The sequence below is a fragment of the Aotus nancymaae genome, unplaced genomic scaffold (genome assembly GCF_030222135.1).
Source record: "Aotus nancymaae isolate 86718 unplaced genomic scaffold, 86718_ANA_hifiasm-v0.15.2.pri h1tg000002l, whole genome shotgun sequence".
Taxonomy (NCBI): Eukaryota; Metazoa; Chordata; class Mammalia; order Primates; family Aotidae; genus Aotus; species Aotus nancymaae.
Window position 1 is genome coordinate 16672692 of NW_026988413.1, and position 18386 is coordinate 16691077.

The 18386-nt window shown below is 38.3% G+C and overlaps 1 protein-coding gene across 4 annotated transcripts in view; it reads left to right on the forward strand.

Moving 5' to 3' along the window:
• Positions 1–18386, forward strand: part of BRAF (B-Raf proto-oncogene, serine/threonine kinase) — a 201031-nt gene that overhangs the window by 52379 nt on the left and 130266 nt on the right. The window lies entirely within an intron of this gene.

Consider the following 18386-nt stretch of genomic DNA (forward strand, 5'->3'; position numbering starts at 1 on the left):
ATAACCATACATGTCTAATGACTACTAGATTGGACAGCACAGCTCTATAATTTAAAAATCCTTAAACTTTTTGGCTTTAAAAAAATTCTGATTCCTTAGCTCATCTCCTCGTTCAATTGCATGTCTGTTTTTTGTGCTCTTGGTTTTTTCGTAGGTGTCTAAAGGTTAATGAAGGTTAAAAATTACCAATATTGGAAGTTAGAGTAGGTTTCCTCAATTCTTAAGTGAGTTTCTTCTGGAGAAAGTGAATATTGAATGTAAAAATCCATGAATTTCTATTTCTAAGTGAACGAGGCAGTCCTTGCTTTAGAGAATATGTGTACTTCTTTATATGTGTATAGCCTGTGTCCCTGTGGTGGCCAGAATTTACTATGAGTAATTCTGTCTCTGGCCATAGTGTCCAGATAGAAATCCCTGTATGCTGATTACCTTTTCCACCAGGTTTAGACCAGATACAAATATTTGGGAGGAAAGACTGAGTTTTTCTTGAACGTGTGATTTACATCTAAACAAAATGTGTTAACAGTTTTTGTTTGTTTGTTTTTAGTGAGAAATAAAAGGCAGTGATTTTGATTTGTAATGTCTCTTGTTAGGACAAGTAAAAGGAAAAAAAGATACTTGAAGTGAGCCAGAATTACTGACTAGGGAGTGATAGTCATATAGGTTCACAGTGAAGCTTAGAAATGCTTTTATGGTTCTATTTCCTCTCTCTTTTGCTTTAGCTGTGTTCAGGAAACCAAAAACTGGCAGCAGACTAGTTGGAAGACAGACTAAGGCATTTTTTTCATAGTTAACCTAAGAGGATATCACTAGAGACTTGGAAGTAAAGAGAGCTACCTGCAAAGACTTCTAATGCTAACACTACCTGGAACCTGAATGCCCTATGTTATTCTGCAGGTAGAGCATTCTCCTTTTATGAAAAGATAATAACTATTGTAGATAGTCTAATATTAATGAGTAAGTATGGAATTGGTGTTTTTCCTTTAAAATTTTAGCATATAATTTTGAAATGTTTTAAACATACTTTTGAAATGTTTCTATTTTTGAGTTTCTCTTTTAAAAGTCAGTCTAAAGTATGTGTATCTTACATGTTAAGAATTATTAACTTCATTTTTTCATAAAAAGCAGAGTTAAGACTTTTCAACAAATGTCAGAATAGTTGAAGTTCTCCATCACTATCATAAGTTTCCTTTGTGACAGGTTCGTAATTCCTGTTGGGAATGTCATCTAAGTTCTGTGCATCTGGTATTTTCTCCTATACTTTCATAACAAGAAAAAAAGCCTTTGATTATCTCTTTTCTCTCTATTCAGATGTTCACCACTGCTTTCCATGCTCAGATGTGATTTACATGCAGTAATGGATGCTCTTTCCTTCCTTTTCTCTGTGCCCTCTTTTATCCTCTTTCTTCCTTTTCTTTTTTGGTTGACCCTGTTTAAATGGGATCTATCAAATATACCAAGTTTCAATGAAAGTTGCCTCCTTGTGTTAACAGTCATCACTTTCTCTTTTTATTTATATACTTAGTAACTTGATTATGTATACTTGAATTTTGTCTTAGTGCAGAATCATATTGTAATCTTTTGAAGGTATTTTAAAGTGGCAGTTAATCCCAACATTTGTAATACCAACAGTGCAGATAACTTAGTTGAATGAAAACAGCATGAATAGCCTTGATTAAGTTGTACGTGTGCAGACAGCTACTGTGTATATCATGCCTGCCATCTGGACAACAGTGATTTTTTTTTCTATTTTGATTTGAGACAGAATCTCGCTCTGCCACGCAGGCTGGAGTGCAGTGGGGTGATTTTGGCTCACAGAAACCTCCATCTCCCAGGTTCAAGCGATTCTCATGCCTCAGCCTTCTGAGTAGCTGGAATTACAGATGCCTGCCACCACACCTGGCTACTTTTTGTATTTTTAGTAGAGACGGGGTTTTACCATGTTGGCCAGGTAGGTCTCAAACTCCTGACCTCAAGTGAACCACCCCATCTCCGCCTCCCAAAGTGCTGGGAATACAGGTTGAGCCACCTCACCCTGCCAAGTTTTTAATATTTTATATAGCCAGCACTTATAAACTACCTGCTTCATGCTAGGTAGTATACTTAGGTGCTAGGTGTAAAACAGTGATCAAGTGCAGTAGATTCCAGATTCACACAGCTCACAGTCCTAACAGGCTGTCATGCCTCGGTTATCTGTGGCAATGTTTCCCACAGACTTTTAATTTTGGAATGATAGGATGTGGTGCTCTGGAATGGTATCCCAGGGTTTTGGAGAATTGAGAGTAACTTGGGAAAGCAGGTTACAGTGAGAGAAAGTTGTGACCGGGAGTTGTACCAAAAGGCAGGAAACCGATGTGTATATTGTTATGGTGCATAAAAATATTTACAATTAGAAGTCATGAACCTGTACTGCGTCTATTGTTTCACATATTTCCATTCAATTTAAATCCTACTTCAGATACAGCCCCTTTCAGTTCTGTGTGACAGAAATTTGATCTGTTTCACTGAAGACCCATTTGAATAGTAATTGTGAGCAATTGTTGAATTTGTAAATGTTAAGTAAATTTAGTGATTGACTTTGTGGACAGTGTGACATTATGGACAGTCATTCGTGGTACTGTTTCCCCCCAACCCTTTCCCCTGCCATCCCTGGAACTTGAGGGTTTAATCTGTTCTTAATTAGCCAGAAAAAAATGTTTGATCCTCTTACTCAGCTTTAGATTATTTTAGATGATTTCTAAGCTTAACTCCAAGTTAGAATAGTTTTCTGCTTATTGATTTCATGAATATAACTTCTCTGTTTCTATTTCCCACTTTGTACCAGGCCAAAGGATTGTAGAACTATGATCAACAAACGCCTAAATCATCAACCTTTTCTTTAAACCTTAAAAAGTTTCCATCTATGTAGACTCTTGTCTGGCCCCTGATTACAGTTTTACCATTCTCAAGTGAAACTGTTTGTTTCATCACAATCCACATAATTCAGGGCCAACATACTATTATGAAATGACTGTAAAAATTACTAATCCCTTCGACTCTATTTCTTCTCTCCTTTTATTACACGGGCCTGACAAAATGCCAACTACCTGCCTACACTTAGGTAGTTGAATGTAGTGCTTTAAATTTATACCAAAACTCTCAACAGGGCATCAACAATGTCTGGCAGTGCAGTTGCTTCTTCACTTTCCTGATTAAGAATGCATTTCCTGGCTGGGCCAGTGGCTCACGCCGTGTAATCCCAGCACTTTGGGAGGCCGAGGCTGATGGATCACTAGACGCCAAGAATTCAAGGCCAGGCTGGCCAATACAATGAAACCCCGTTTTTACTAAAAATACAAAAATTATCTAGGCATGGTAGCATGTGCCGGTAATCCCAGCTACTTGGAAAACTGAGGCAGAGTGCCATTGCACTCTGGCCTGGACAACAAAGCGAGACTGTGTCTCAGAAAAAAAAAAAAAAGAATGCATTTCCTCCACTCATTGCAAACGTCCCACAGCTCCCACTCCTATCTGTGGAGTTAACCTCAAACTTTACTGAGAAATTGAATGCAGCTGTTGTCATCTTTTCACCGCCAATTCTACAGACCTATCTGCATTGCTTCTTTTGTTCTGTCTTCCTTTCTATTTGTTATCAAAGACCACTCCCGACAATCTGATTTCTCTACTTGTGACTCAGATTTCATCTTTTCTGCATCTCACTCTTCTATATCATTTTTCTCCCGTCTATAGAATTTTCCCTTCAACCACAAACATGCTCTATTATCTCCCAGCTCCAATTACATCTGCAAATGTGTGTAAATATGAATGACCATATATGTACAGATATATCATTCCTAATGCCTTCTAGCCACTGTTATATGTTCCTATTCTTATCTAATAAATTTTCTCCACTGAGTATTTTTTCCTCCTACCTCGGTGTCTGTTTCTTTCTTTTCAGCCATTTTTGGTTTCTCTTGTAAATGTTTATGGCCCCCAGGGCTGAAGCTTCTTAGCCTGCCTCCCTTGTAGCTTTGCCTCCCAGTAGTGACACCCAAATATGTCTTCAGCTTCATCTCTCCTTCTGGGTTCTAAACTTGCATTACCAGCTGCCTTCTTGATCATTTAATCAGCCTCTCCTGTTGATGATGTAATACTTCATTTCTCTCCCTCATGGCATCACTATCCGCCCCTGTTACACACATCAGAATTTCAGAATCAGCCTTAATTCTTAGTTTTCTCTCTCACTCCTCCTCCATGTCTAATCCAGTAGCCCTACCTCCACTGTTTTCGCCTTGGTCCAAGCAATGATCTCTTGCTTAACAAAACCATAGTCTCAACTAATCTTCCTCCCTACATTCATTCTTAGCCCACCATAATCTATTCTCCACTAGAGGGATATTTAGAGGTACTATAATATATACTGCTCTAGAGTTATATTGTCTAGAATTAAATCCTGACTTCATCATTTACCAGCTGAGTGGTCTTGAGCAGTATATTTAACACCTGTGCCACAATATGCTCATCTATAAAATGGGATAGTATATTTGTCTGTTATCTTATTGCTATAAAGGAATACCTGAGACTGGGTAATTTATAAAGAAAAGAGGTTGAATTGGCTGGTGGTTCTGCAGGCGGTACAGAAAGCATGATGCTGGCATCTGCTCAGCTTCTGAGTAGGCCTCAGGAAACTTATAATCATGGCAGAAGGGAAAGCAGGAGCAAGCACGTCTTACATGGCAGAAGCAAGGGGTAGGGGAGATGCTACACACTTTTAATAATCAGATCTTTTGAGAACTCACTCATCACAAGGATGGCATCAGGAGGATGGTGCTAAATTACTCATGAAGGATCCACCCCCATGATCTAGTCACCTCCCACCGGGCCTCACCTCCAACGTTGGGGATTACAACTTGACGTGAGATTGGGTCAGGACACAGATCCAAACCATATCAGATGTTAATTGTTAGTAATTAAAATATAAATCAGATTATGTCACATGTACCTGTTTTTCAAACTTTAGGTTCTCATTGTTCTTAGAATAGAATTCAAACTACCATGGCTTTCAGGACCCTTCATAACCTGGCACCTTGCCTAATTTTTCTGATATCCATCTTGTTTCTACTCTCCCCTTGCTTACCATATAGCCACAATCACTATCTTTAACTTTCTAGTTAGAAACGTGGCTTTTTGTGGGGTATATTTCCTATTATTTTTTCTTGGTTTTGGACCAATTTATTCATGTCAGTTTTGTGTTTGTTATATGTAAAAATGGTGCCTTAAAAAATCAGTTATTATTTTTTTTAACCTGGTGAATCATTTGTTTTATCTCTATAAATGCTAGGACCAGGACCCACTCATTTTTCCAATTTTATGAGAGATTGGTAAAATTCCTAGAAGTGGAATTCCTAGGTCAAAAAATAGGAATGTTTTCAGATAAATGATTTCTATTGAGTTAAATTATTTGAGAACTTAACATGTCCAAAAAGGTTTTCATTTGCCCTATACTTGACTGGTAGTTTGCCTGGATGTAAAATTCCAGATTCAGAGTCATTTTTGCCCAGACAATGAAGACATTATTCCACTATCTTTTAAAAAAATAACAGTTTTATTGAGGCATAATTCATATACCATACTATGTGCAATTTAGTGGTTTTTAATATATTCATAGAGTTGTATAGCCCTCACCCTACTCTGTTGTAGAACATTTTTATCACTCATTAGCAGTCATTCTCCATTCCCACCAATTCGCCCACCCCCTAGCCTTAAGGCAACAGGTAATCTCCTTTCGGTCTCATTGTTTTTTAATGTTGCTGATGAAAAGTCTGATGCCAAATTAATTCTAGTTACGTTATAGGAAGCTTTTAGAGTTTTCAGTTTTGAATTTCTGAAATTTAATTATGTAAACTAGGTGTTATGCAGATACGAGTCTTTCATCCTCCTTAGCCTCAGTGAAGCGCTTTTACTCAGAACATTGGTGTTTTTAACTCCAAATATTTTTAGCATTGTCTTTATTTCTTCTATTTTCTCATTTGGAACTCTTATTAAATGTATTTTGAACTTCCCAAGTGTATTCTTTTCTTTATATCTCTTCAACTTTTTACTTGTATCATCCATTTCTCTCTCCCTCCCTCCCCCCCTCCCCCTCTCCCTTCCTCCCTTCCTCCCTCTCTCTCTCCCCAACCCCCTTTTTTAACCTGTCTACCTTCTGGGATGTTTCTTTGTATTATATATCTCTACTATGATCTTTATTAATACTACTTCTGTTATTTACCTCTTCTCCTCAAATGTTTTCTTAATAATTTCAGTTTTCTCCTTGCCCATTTATTGTGTTTGTTCATTGTGATCTTTTTCTTTCCTCCTGTTGGATATTCATAGTGTCTTCTGATTCTTGTTTATTGATATTTGAGAATAAGGACTAAATTGTTAAAAGAACTTTGCAGTTATATAGGTCTAGGATTCTTTTCTAAATGGTAAGTGACTACCCATGTTGTGTATTCATTGATTGGCTTTCTTCTAGGGTACAAGGATTTTAAGAGGCAGACTTAAGGCCACCCCAGTTACAAAAGTAAGGACAGCTTTAGTATATTTATTTCTAGAAGGAGCTAGCAAACTTACTTAGTATCCTTCTCCTTCAGTATCTTCTCTTTCCCTCTCTCCCTCCCTCTTTTCCTTTCTACTTCAAATATATAGTAAAGTATAGGGAATAATATAATATCTATGTGCCTATAACTCAGTTTTGTTGAATTGTCTTATATATGCATCAGATTTTTGTAAACAAAAAAATTATAGACATAGACAAAGCACCTTATAGGCTTACTTTGATACTATTCTCTGCCCTTTGTGCCTTTTCAGAAGTTACCATTATCCTGAATTTAGTTTTTATTGTGCCCATGCACATTTTAAATATTTTTGCTGTGGGTGTATATCCATGAACAATCTAGAACATTGATTGCATGTTTTTGTGAACTCTGAAAGAACCAATCCTTTAAGACAGATCCTGAGTGGCTAACAGCCCAAATTCAAAATAGAGCCAAGCAACCATTTGCAGACATGTAGAGGTCACATGTGTACTCTGCATTCCTGGAAAACCCACACACACAGTAACTTTAGGACTTTCATAGCTGTCTGTTCCTGTTTATGCCACCCGAATCAACAGCTACGGAAAATACCATTTGGCCTTTTGGACCTAATAAATAGAATGTGAACCGCATCAACCAATCAGAACTGAACAAGTTTGCACCCTTCATTTGCATAGTGGACCAGATTAGGAACCTGGCTGTGAACTTTCTCTGTAAATGACCAACCCTTTTCTTTGTTCTCTCAGAGAGCGCCTTATTTTATACCAAGGTACGTCTTCCTGGTTTGCAAACTGCTGAAATGAAGTCTGTTTCCTTTTTTAAAAGAAAACATGGGCCAGGCGCGGTGGCTCACGCCTGTAATCCCAGCACTTTGGGAGGCCGAGGTGGGTGGATCACGAGGTCAAGAGATCGAGACCATCCTGGTCAACAAGGTGAAACCCCGTCTCTACTAAAGATACAAAAAATTAACTGGGCATGGTGGTGCGTGCCTGTAATCCCAGCTACTCGGGAGGCTGAGGCAGGAGAATTGCCTGAACCCAGGAGGCGGAGGTTGCGGTGAGCCGAGATCGCGCCATCGCACTCCAGCCTGGGTAACAAGAGTGAAACTCCGTCTCAAAAAAAACAAAAGAAAACATTTTCAGTTTGTTGACATTTTAAAGTTGTATGTATCCTGAAACTTGCTTTTTCATCAATATTATGTTTTTGAGATATATTCATGTTTATAAATACAGCGCTAGCTTTTTGTTTTGACGTATTAATGTGGTATTTTGTTACACAGATATACCAGTTTGCCATTTTTTCTGTCTTGTATTTGAGTTGGTTCTAGTTTTTTGCCATTATAAACATTGCTGCAGTGAAAATGTCTTGTACATATGTGAATATAAGTAGTTACATGATAAGGATATGCTCGTCTTTAGCTTTACTCTCAAATATTTATATTGTACCACACGTAGAATATGGGAGTGTTTGTTGCTACATGTACATGATGCCAACTCTTTATATTATTAGACCTAATTTTTTTGCAGTCTCACTGATTTTTCATATGTATATATGTATTTTTTTGAGACAAGGTCTTGCTCTGTAGCCCAGGTTGGAGTACAATACTGCATTCCTATCTTATTGTTGCCTCAAACTTCTGGACTCAAACAATCCTTTCACCTCAGCTTCCTGGTAGCTGGGATACAGACATATGGTACCACACCCAGCTAATTTTTTTTATTTTTTGTAGAAATGAGGTTTTGCTATTTGCACAGGCTAGTCTCCAACTCCTGGCCTCAAGCAATCCTCCCACCTTGGCCTCTCTAAGTGCTGGGATTACAGGCATAAGCCATTGTACCAGGCCTGATTTTTCATTGCACTTCTTTGATTACTAATGATGTCATTTATTGTATGTGTTTATTAGATATTCTAAATTCCCTATAGTGAACTACCTATTCATGAATCTTTTGCCCATTTTCTTTTGGATTAGTTGACCTTTTCCAAAAGGATGTCCACTTAACCCTGGCAATATTTATTATACAGTCCATTCTGTCCCCTACTAAATTATAATGCCAACGTGAACCATATGCTGTGTAAATAAATACCTTTGCCTCTGTTTCTGAGCCCTCTATTCTGTCCCTTTGGTCTTTCTGTCTCTGTGCTAGTACCATTTCTCTATAAGTCTTGTTTCCTGGTAACACCAGTCTTACCCTCTTTATTATTCAAAATAGCCGAAGGCTACTATCATACAGTGCTTCCATAAAAATTATAGAATCAGTTTTTCAAGTTCCATGGGGGAAACATTATTGTTGGAGTTTTGTTTATTGCCTACACTGAATTTATTTGTGGAAAACTAACATCATTATATTGGTCTTCCCATAGAAGGATATTTATGTAGGTCTTTGTCAAGTTACACATCTGCATGCACCATGCATGTCATTTGGTATAAATGTGAAATAAGGTTTAGTGGAGAAAAAGAAGTATTAAAGCACATGCAATTCCCTAAGGTCTTTTATCACCATATAGATGTGTGCAGTAGCAAGACACAACTAGAACTATGTACTGTGGAAAGGGCTCCTATGTAATAATTGGAGCTTTAAGGTTGATGAAATGGCTTTATTAGGAAGGAAAGTCTTCTGTACTCTGTGGCTGACCACCTTTTCTTGCATTAAACAAACTCAGACTTCTGAGCCAGCTTTTATTATTTATTTATTTAATTAATTTTTTTGAGATGGAGTTTTGCTTTTACTGCCCAGGCTGGAGTGCTGTGGCGTGATCTCAGCTCACCTTAGCCTCCGCCTCCTAGGTTCAAGCGATTCTCCTACCTCAGCCTCCCGAGTAGCTGGGATTACAGGCATGCACCAACACACCCAGCTAATTTTGTATTCTTAGTAGAGATGGGGTTTCTCCATGTTGGTCAGGCTGTTCTTGAACTCCCGATCTGAGGTGATCCACTGCCTCAGCCTCCCAAAGTGCTGGGATTACAGGCATGACCCACTGTGCCCAGCCTGAGCCAGCTTTTTGATAGGCTACTAAAACAGGGGTGGAAACCTCTAGAGTCATCTGAGTCTGTCTTTCTTCTTAGTAGTCTTTTATGCACCTGCACATTATTTTGTTGTTCCCTCCACAAAAGTATTGCAAATCTTTTGTTAGACTTTTCTTCTAGATTCTAAAATGTTGCTATCATGAGAAACATCTTTTTTTAATTGGCTCTGGCTAATACGTTGGAACGCCATGTAATTTTGATTTTATATCCAACAAACCTTGCTAAACCCAAGTTAATGGGTATTAGCCCTGATGGTTTATAGATTCTCTTGGGTTTTTCTATAGATAGCATGTTTCCTACAAATAGATTTTTTGTCTTTACAATTCTAATTCTTAGGCCTCTTTTTATGTCTTATTCTATACCATTGGCTATAACCTCCTGTATATCACAGCAATGATAACAGGCACTCTTTTTTTTTTCTTTTTTTTTTGAGATGGAGTTTTGCTCTCGTTGCCCAGGCTGGAGTGTAATGGCGTGAACTCAGCTCACCACAACCTCCACCTCCCGGGTTCATGTGATTCAGGTTCAAGCGATTCTCCTCTCTCAGCCTCCCAAGTTAGCTGGGAGTACACCACACCCAGCTAATTTTGTATTTTTAGTAGAGACGGGGTTTCTCCATGTTGGTCAGGCTAGTCTCGGAACTCCTGACCTCAGGTGATCTGCCGCACTGGCCTCCCAAAGTGCTTGGATTACATGTGTGAGCCACCATACCCAGCCATTTTTTTTTTTTTTTTTAGATGGAGTTTTGCTCTTATTGCCCAGGCTGGAGGGCAGTGCTGTGATCTTGGCTCACCACAGCCTCTGCCTCCTGGGTTCAAGTGATTCTCCTGCCTCAGCCTCCCAATTAGCTGGGATTACAGGCATACACCACTGTGCCCGGCTAATTATATATTTTTAGTAGAGATGGGGTTTCTTTTCTTTTCTTTTTTTTTTTCCTCTTTTTTTGAAATGGAGTCTCGCTCTGTCCCCTAGGCTGGAGTGCAGTGGCACAATCTCAGCTCACTGCAACCTCCGCCTCCTGAGTTCAAACAGTTCTTCTGCCTCAGCCTCCCGAGTAGCTGGGACTACAGGCACAGCCACTACACCTAGCTAAGTTCTGTATTTTTAGTTGAGATGGGGTTTCACCATATTGACCAGATTGGTCTTGAGCTCCTAACCTTGTGATCCGCCCACCTTGGCCTCCCAAAGTGCTGGGATTACAGGTATGAGCCACAGCACCAGGCCGATAACAGGCACTCGTATCCTATTTCTAGTTATTCACCATGACATTTTCCTGTGGGTTTCTTACAGACATTCTTAAGTTAAAAGATTACCTATTTCAAACATTTTAAGAGTTTCAAATGAATTAATCTTGAATTTTTCCAAAATAGCTTCAAATTTTATTGATTTCTAAATCAATTGCATTATGGTAAGGAAATATGATCATATGATAACTTTTCCTTGTATTTATGAAATATGCTTTGTGGCCTAGTATGTGGCCATTATACAGTATATAAAGAGAATACCAGAACTTGAAAATTCAGTAGAAGTCAGAAAAGCAGGAAGAAGCACAGAAGGAGTGTAAGTAGAAAGCATATAGTAAGATGGTAGAAATAAATCAGCTACAAAAATGTAAATGAACCAAAATCTGTCATTAAAATACAGCCAAATATCTTTAAAACAAAACAAACTAACAACAAAAAAATCTGTTGTTTCATTTATAAGAGACACACAGTAGTTGAAGGTAAAAGAATGAGAAAAGTCATACCAGGCAAATAGTAGTAAGGCCACTGGTATAGATGGGCTAATATCAGATAAATTTAACTCTAAGAGAAAAAACACCGTTGTGGAAAAAGAAAAACACTACTTAACATTAAAAGAAAAAAACTGAAAGGTTTTGGGGAAAACTCAACAGAAAAGTTGAAATAATAGTGCATTGAACACATATAAACACTATGCTATAAAGATTCTGTGATTGTCAACATTTTACTGTATGTATATCTCCTAAGGAAAAGGAAATTATTTCATTTAACCAAAATATTGTATCTAGGAAGATTAACAACTCCATCATCTTACATCTGATATGTGTTCAAATTTCCACAGTTGTCGCAAGAATGTCTCTTACAGCTGTCCTCCATCCCTAAACTAAGAGCCACTCTGTGCATGTACTGAATTATTTGTTGTCTTTTAGTAGTAGTTGTCTTTTAGTCTTGAACTGACCACTCACTGCTTTGTTCTCCCATGACATGATTTATTAAAGAGTCCAGGACAGTTGTCTTAGAATGACCCACATTTTGGACTAGTTCGATTGTCACAGCTTTGACGTTCAAAGAGAAGGAAAATGGTCTTATAGAATGTCCCACAATCTATATTTGATTATTTCATTTTAGCAGTTTTAGCATTTTTTCTATTCCCTCTATGTCTTCTAAACTAGAAGTTAAGTATAAAGGCATGATTAGATTCAATTTAAATGTTTTGCATGTATACTTCATGGGTGATATCTCATTTATGTTGCATCATATCAAGAGGCATATGTTAGATTGTCCCACTATTAATGGTTCTAAGCCACTTGAAGTTATGTTTTCCCATTTATCTTTAATATGTGGGAAAATACTTTGGCACTATGTAAGTATCCTGTTCTCCACCAGCTTTTTGCTTAATGATTTTAGCATCCTTTGATCCTTTCCTGAACCAATTATTTTGTATTAGCTGGCATTCTTTTGTAAAGAAGCATTTCCTCATATCAAATGGGAATAACTAATTTTTCCTAAAAAGGCAGGATACATGCATAATTTTTTTCATTTAAAGCTCAGTTTTCTAAGGATGTAATGGTCATCTACAGTGTGAGCAAATGCTCTCCCACCCTTTTAATTTTTATGGAATTAGGAAGTTTTTGTTTTTGCATACTTTCTGTTATAGTCAATTATTTGATCAGTAGGAGTCACTTCAAGCTGGCCTCTGATGTTGTTCTGATATCTGGCACAAGATGTTCCTAGATCTCTCTTCTTGAATAATAATAGATAAGTTTTGAAATGCTGTAATGCTGGCCCTTTCCAGAATTAGTTGTAGTCACTGTTTTGTTACTTTATGTAATTTATTATATTAAAACCTAATATGCTTATTAATAAACTTATTAATAAAACCTAAATGCTTATTTAGGTTTCTTTCATGTGTAGTAGTTTCTAGATTCTCCATCTGTGTTCATTTCTTATGTCTGCAATAGCAAATAATAAACTTGATCACTTATAACACCACAAATGTACTCTCTTACGCTTCTGGAGGTCAGAAATCCAGAGTGAGTTTGTTTTACTGGGCAAAAATCACAATATCAACAAGGCTGTGCTCTCTCTAGGGACAATAAGGAAAAATCCCGATTTTTTGCTTTTTCCAGCTTCTAGAGCTACACTCCTTGTATTTTTTGACTCCTGGCCACCTCCTTGATTTTCAGGGTCAGCAGGGTAGCATCTTCAAATCTTTCTCTGCTAGGTTTTTAATATTGCCTAATCATCTATAGTAAAATTCCCCTTTATTTCCCTCTTATAAGTATGCTTGTGATTGCACTTAGGGTTTACCCAGATATCCAGAATAATCTCCCTGTTTCACAATACTTAATCACATCTACAAAGTTCCTTTTGCCATAGATGGTAACATTTACAGGTTCTTCTGGGTTTTGGTATACTGTATAGTTATCTTGGTTGAGGGGGCACACTATTCAGCCCTCTCATGCCATTCTTTCTTTAATATTCCTTCTTGATTCAGTTTTCTTTTTCTAGATTTTCAGTTATTTTCTTCTTGCATCTTAGTATCAGTTCATTATCTTCTTGCTTCTTTTGCTGATATTGAGATGTATGCCATCAGTCTAACTTGTCTTTTCTTTCTGGTTGACTTTAAGAACTGAATTTTTTTATTTTCACCTGTTTTGGAAAATTTATGGCCATTTTCTGTTCAAGTATCTCTCCTATTCCCTGTTTACCTCCCAGATTAACTAATTCTGTGCTTTATGTCTTTAACATTTTCCATTCATTTATCTCTGCCTTTTGGCTGATTTTCTCAGTTACCTTCTAGTTCTTTAATTCTCTCTTCAGCAGTAATCTGTTTTACATTACTGTTTTAATTTGATGACTATATGATTCAAAATTCAGGTCTTTATAATTTCCTCATGCTTTCTCTTTATATGTGTTGTCTTTAAGCTGGCTGTTCTTCCAGAGTTATCTCAGTAGAAATTTACTCTTGTGTTTTGGTCTTCAATTTATTAGCTTTGATTTCTTTGTCAAGCTGATTATATTCGTTTTCAATTTTTCGGAAATATTCTGAATTTTTCTAACTAAATGATTGATGGTCCTGGCCTCCTTGCTTTCAGTACTATGATTCTTTCAACTATTTTCTTGAAATTTTAGGACTACTTCTGTCTCTCCCTTACCTGCTTCTCTGTTCCTCCCCCAGCCCCACCTTTGGTAACAATTATTTGTTTCTTGGAATCTCTCAGGCCAGTCCTGTAGTTTTCTCCTTTGACTTAGAAGAAAACTACAGGACTGGCCTGAGAGATTCCAAGAAACAAATTACTAGATTCAGTATTACTAGATTCCAAATTAATGATTATTCTTACTTTTAATATATATACTTATATATTGTTATATATGTTTATATTTAAGAGTTCGATGCCTTTCCTCACAGATTGGATTATTTTGTTTTGTTTGTTTGTTTGTTTTGAGATAGAGTCTTGCTCTGTCACCCAAGCTGGAGTGCAGTGGCGTGATCTTAGCTCACTGCTACCTCCACCTCCTGGGTTCAAGTGATTCTCCTGCCTCAGCCTCCCAAATAGCTGGGACTACAGGCGCATGCCACCATGCCTGGCTAATTTTTATACTTTTAGTAGAGACAGAGTTTTGCCTTAACTCCTGGCCTCAAGTTATCTGCCCACCTGGGCCTCCCAAAGTGCTGGGATCACAGGCATGAGCCACTGCACCCAGCCTTTTTTTGTGTGTGTGTGTATTATCTTTGTTGAGTTTTGACAGCTAGATTTTGCTAGCTTCTTAAAAGTAATTTAGAAGATATTTATATATCTATATATATATTCATATATATCTCTCTATATATGTAGTCACCTATTACTAATTGATATTTTAATTACATTTTCTCTAAAGGTTTGGTAGAAACCATCATAGTCTATACTTGATACCTTTTTATAGGGATGAGGGGAGCCAATGGCTGTAGTTATTTTGTGTGTATGCCATAGCTGCTCTTCATGTCCTTCCATTACAGTTTGTCTGCATTTATATTTTAACATAGGCATCTTCTAAGCTGGGATTTAAAAAAAAATTCTCAGTCTTTTTTTGGAGAGGGAGTTTTGTCATTTGTAAAGTCGCTAAAAATTATCAGTTATTCACTAAGCTTGCTTGATTGTAATAGCTGTGGTCTACTGAAAAGATCAAAACAGAATAGGAAATCTTTCAATAACTTTCTTGAAGTTTTTAGGTTTTTTTTTTTTTTTTTTTTTTGAGGTTAAGATTCGTTCTCATTGCCCAGGCTAGAGTGTAATGGCAGGATCTCGTCTCAACAAAGCCTCCACCACCCAGGTTCAAGTGATTCTCCTGCCTCAGCCTCCCAAGTAGCTGGGATTACAGGTGCCCACCACCACACCCAGCTAATTTTTTGTATTTTTAGTAGACTCTGGATTTCACTATGTTGGCCACTTGAACTCCTGACCTCGGCCTCCCAAAGTGCTGGGATTACAGGCGTGAGCCACTGCACTCGGCCTGAGTTTTGTTTTTAATTTGTTCATCTCCCTTTTAGGATTGTGATAACAGATTTTTCTTTTTTTCTCCAAGAAGATGTTTTAACTGTGTACCTACTATTAGCTTTACAGTATCTTATTCTACTTTTTAGTATATCTCTATTTTATAAGAGCCGTCAAAGTTCTTTCTCTAGCTGTTCTGGAGATTCTGAAAGACTTTTCTCTCCCACACTCACTGTTTAAAATTCCAACAAGGGTCATTATGACTTTTGTTTATTCTTCGAATATAAAATTATTCTTCTTTGGGGACATAAGAAACCTGACTTCCAGACACTCATGGTCTGGCCCCACTATACCTAACCAATTTTTTTTTTTTTTTTTTTTTTTTTTTTTTTTGAGACGGAGTCTCTCTCTTGTTACCCAGGCTGGAGTGCAATGGCGCGATCTCGGCTCACCGCAACCTCCGCCTCCTGGGTTCAGGCAATTCTCCTGCCTCAGCCTCCTGAGTAGCTGGGATTACAGGTACGCGCCACTGTGCCCAGCTAATTTTTTTGTATTAGTAGAGACGGGGTTTCACAATGTTGACCAGGATGGTCTCGATCTCTCGACCTCGTGATCCACCCGCCTCGGCCTCCCAAAGTGCTGGGATTACAGGCTTGAGCCACCGTGCCCGGCCATACCTAACCAATTTTATCTTTTTTGTCATTATTTTTTGTTTTTGTTTTTGTTTTTTTGAGACAGTCTTGCTCTTGTCACTCAGGTTGGAGTGCAGTGGCACAGTCTCGGCTTACTGCAACCTCTGCTCCTCGGTTCAAGCAGTTCTACTGCCTCAGCTGGGATTACAGGCATCTGACACCATGCCTGGCTAATTTTTTGTATTTTTAGTTTCACCATGTTGGCCAGACTAGTCTCGAACTCCTAACCTCTAGTGATGCACCCGCCTCGGCTTCCCAAAGTGCTAGAATTACAGGCATGAGCCACCGGTGGCACCTGGCCCAATATTAACATTTTCTGTACCCCAGCAAGAAAATTTTATTCTAATCAGCTCATTCTCTTTATTTCCCCTCTCTGTTATTTTCCCCCGCTTTCTCTCTCCCATCCCTTGGGAAAAATAGATCTTTATGCTAACTGCATGTGAGTTTTTATGGAACATTAAAAAAAAAGGGAGTGTGGATAATGTCCTGAATTTACTGGACCTAAGAAAGAATCACTGAACTAGGATGACTTGTTTTCTCTCTATTACTGTGTTCTGAAAACAGCTTAAATCTTCAGGTTTGAGTACCTATTATGACTCAGACACCGAAATAAGTCATGAGGGGACAAAAAAAGAATAAAATGTTTCTGATCTTAAAGTAGCTAAGGGAAAATATAATCAACTTTATGTTATCAAATTATGACTTAGAAAACAGTTTCGCCCAGTTGGTCAGTGAACACATCGTAGAGTGATGCTCTAAGGAAAGATCCAGCCTGGGCAATGTGGCAAAACCCCATCTCTACTAAAAATACAAAAATTAGCCAGGTATCATTCGCACCTGTAGTCTCAACTACTTGGGAGTCTGAGGTGGGACGATTGATGCCAAGGAAGCTGAGGCTGCAGTGAACCAAGATTGTGCCACTGCACTTCAGCCTGGGAGACAGAGACCTTGTTTCAAAAATAAATAAATAAAATATTCATTTTTTAAACAAACAATATTTGAGTGCTTACTATATGCTAGGCACTGTTCTAGGCCCTAGGGATAAATCAGAAAAAAATAAGACAAAAACCCATGCCCTCCTGGACTTTATTCTGTAGGGGAGTGGGGAAGATGCATACCAATAACAAAATTAACTAAAATATATGTAATAAGGTGGTCACATATGCTATAGAACAAATAAAATTAACAAAGGGTATAGAAACTGATTCTTTTCCTCTAAGGAATGGGAGGGATAATTTTATGCCTTTTTTTTTTCTTTCTTTCTTTTTTTTTTTTTTTTGAGACAGAGTTTGCTCTTCTTGCCCAGGCTGGAGTGCAATGGCGCAATCTCGGCTTACCGCAACCTCCACCTCCCAGGTTCAAGCGATTCTCCTGCCTCAGCCTCCCGAGTAGCTGGGATTACAGGCATGCACCACCACACCCGGCTAATTTTGTATTTTTAGTAGAGACGGGATTTCTCCATGTTGGTCAGGCTGGTCTGGAACCCCCGACCTCAGGTGATCCACCCACCTCGGCCTCCCAAAGTGCTGGGATTACAGGTGTGAGCTACCACGCCCACCCTTTGATAGTTGCCTTTCTAAATGAGATGGTAAGACAATACTTCACTGATAAGGTGACACTGGAATAAAGAGATGAATGAACTTGGTGAGATAGTAAACCTTGTAGAAATCTTAGGGGAAGGGCATTCCAGGCAGAAGGAATAGTAAATTCACAAGTCCTGCTTTGGAAGTATACTTGGCATGTTCAATGAGGCCAAGTGTGATTGGAGAGGGATGGGTGATGGGAAGAACAGTAAGAAATGAAGATAGACAAATGGCAGAGGGCCAAGTCATGACTTTGGTGATTTTTAGTGGGGAAGCCAGTGGAGGGTTTTGAGCAAGAGAATGACATGTAATCTGCAGTTTGTTTTTGAGATGGGGGTCTCACTCTGTTACCTAGGCTGGGATGGCGTGATCACGGCTCATTGCAGCCTCAACTTCCCAGGCTCAAGCAATCCTCCTACCTCAGCCTCTGGGACCACAGGCACACTCCACCATGTCTGGCTAATATTTTTTTGTAGAGACAGGGTCCTACTGTGTTATTATCCTCCCAGTTCAGCCTTCCTAAGTGCTGGGATTGCAGGCATGAGCCACGCACAGCCTGCAGTTACAGTTTTTGAAGAATAGCTACTGTGCCTTTCTAGGTTTGAAACAGGAGAGACCATTTCAGAAACTGTAGTAATAAACTAAGAGGGAAATGAAGGTGGCTTAGACCAGGGTGGTAATGGTAGAGGTGGTGACTATATCTACCTATATTTTGATTTGGAGATGGATTGAGATGGATTGTCAGATGTGAGAAAAGAGTCAAGGATGATGCTGAAGTTTCTGGTTTACTCAAACAGTGAAGCTTGTCATTTT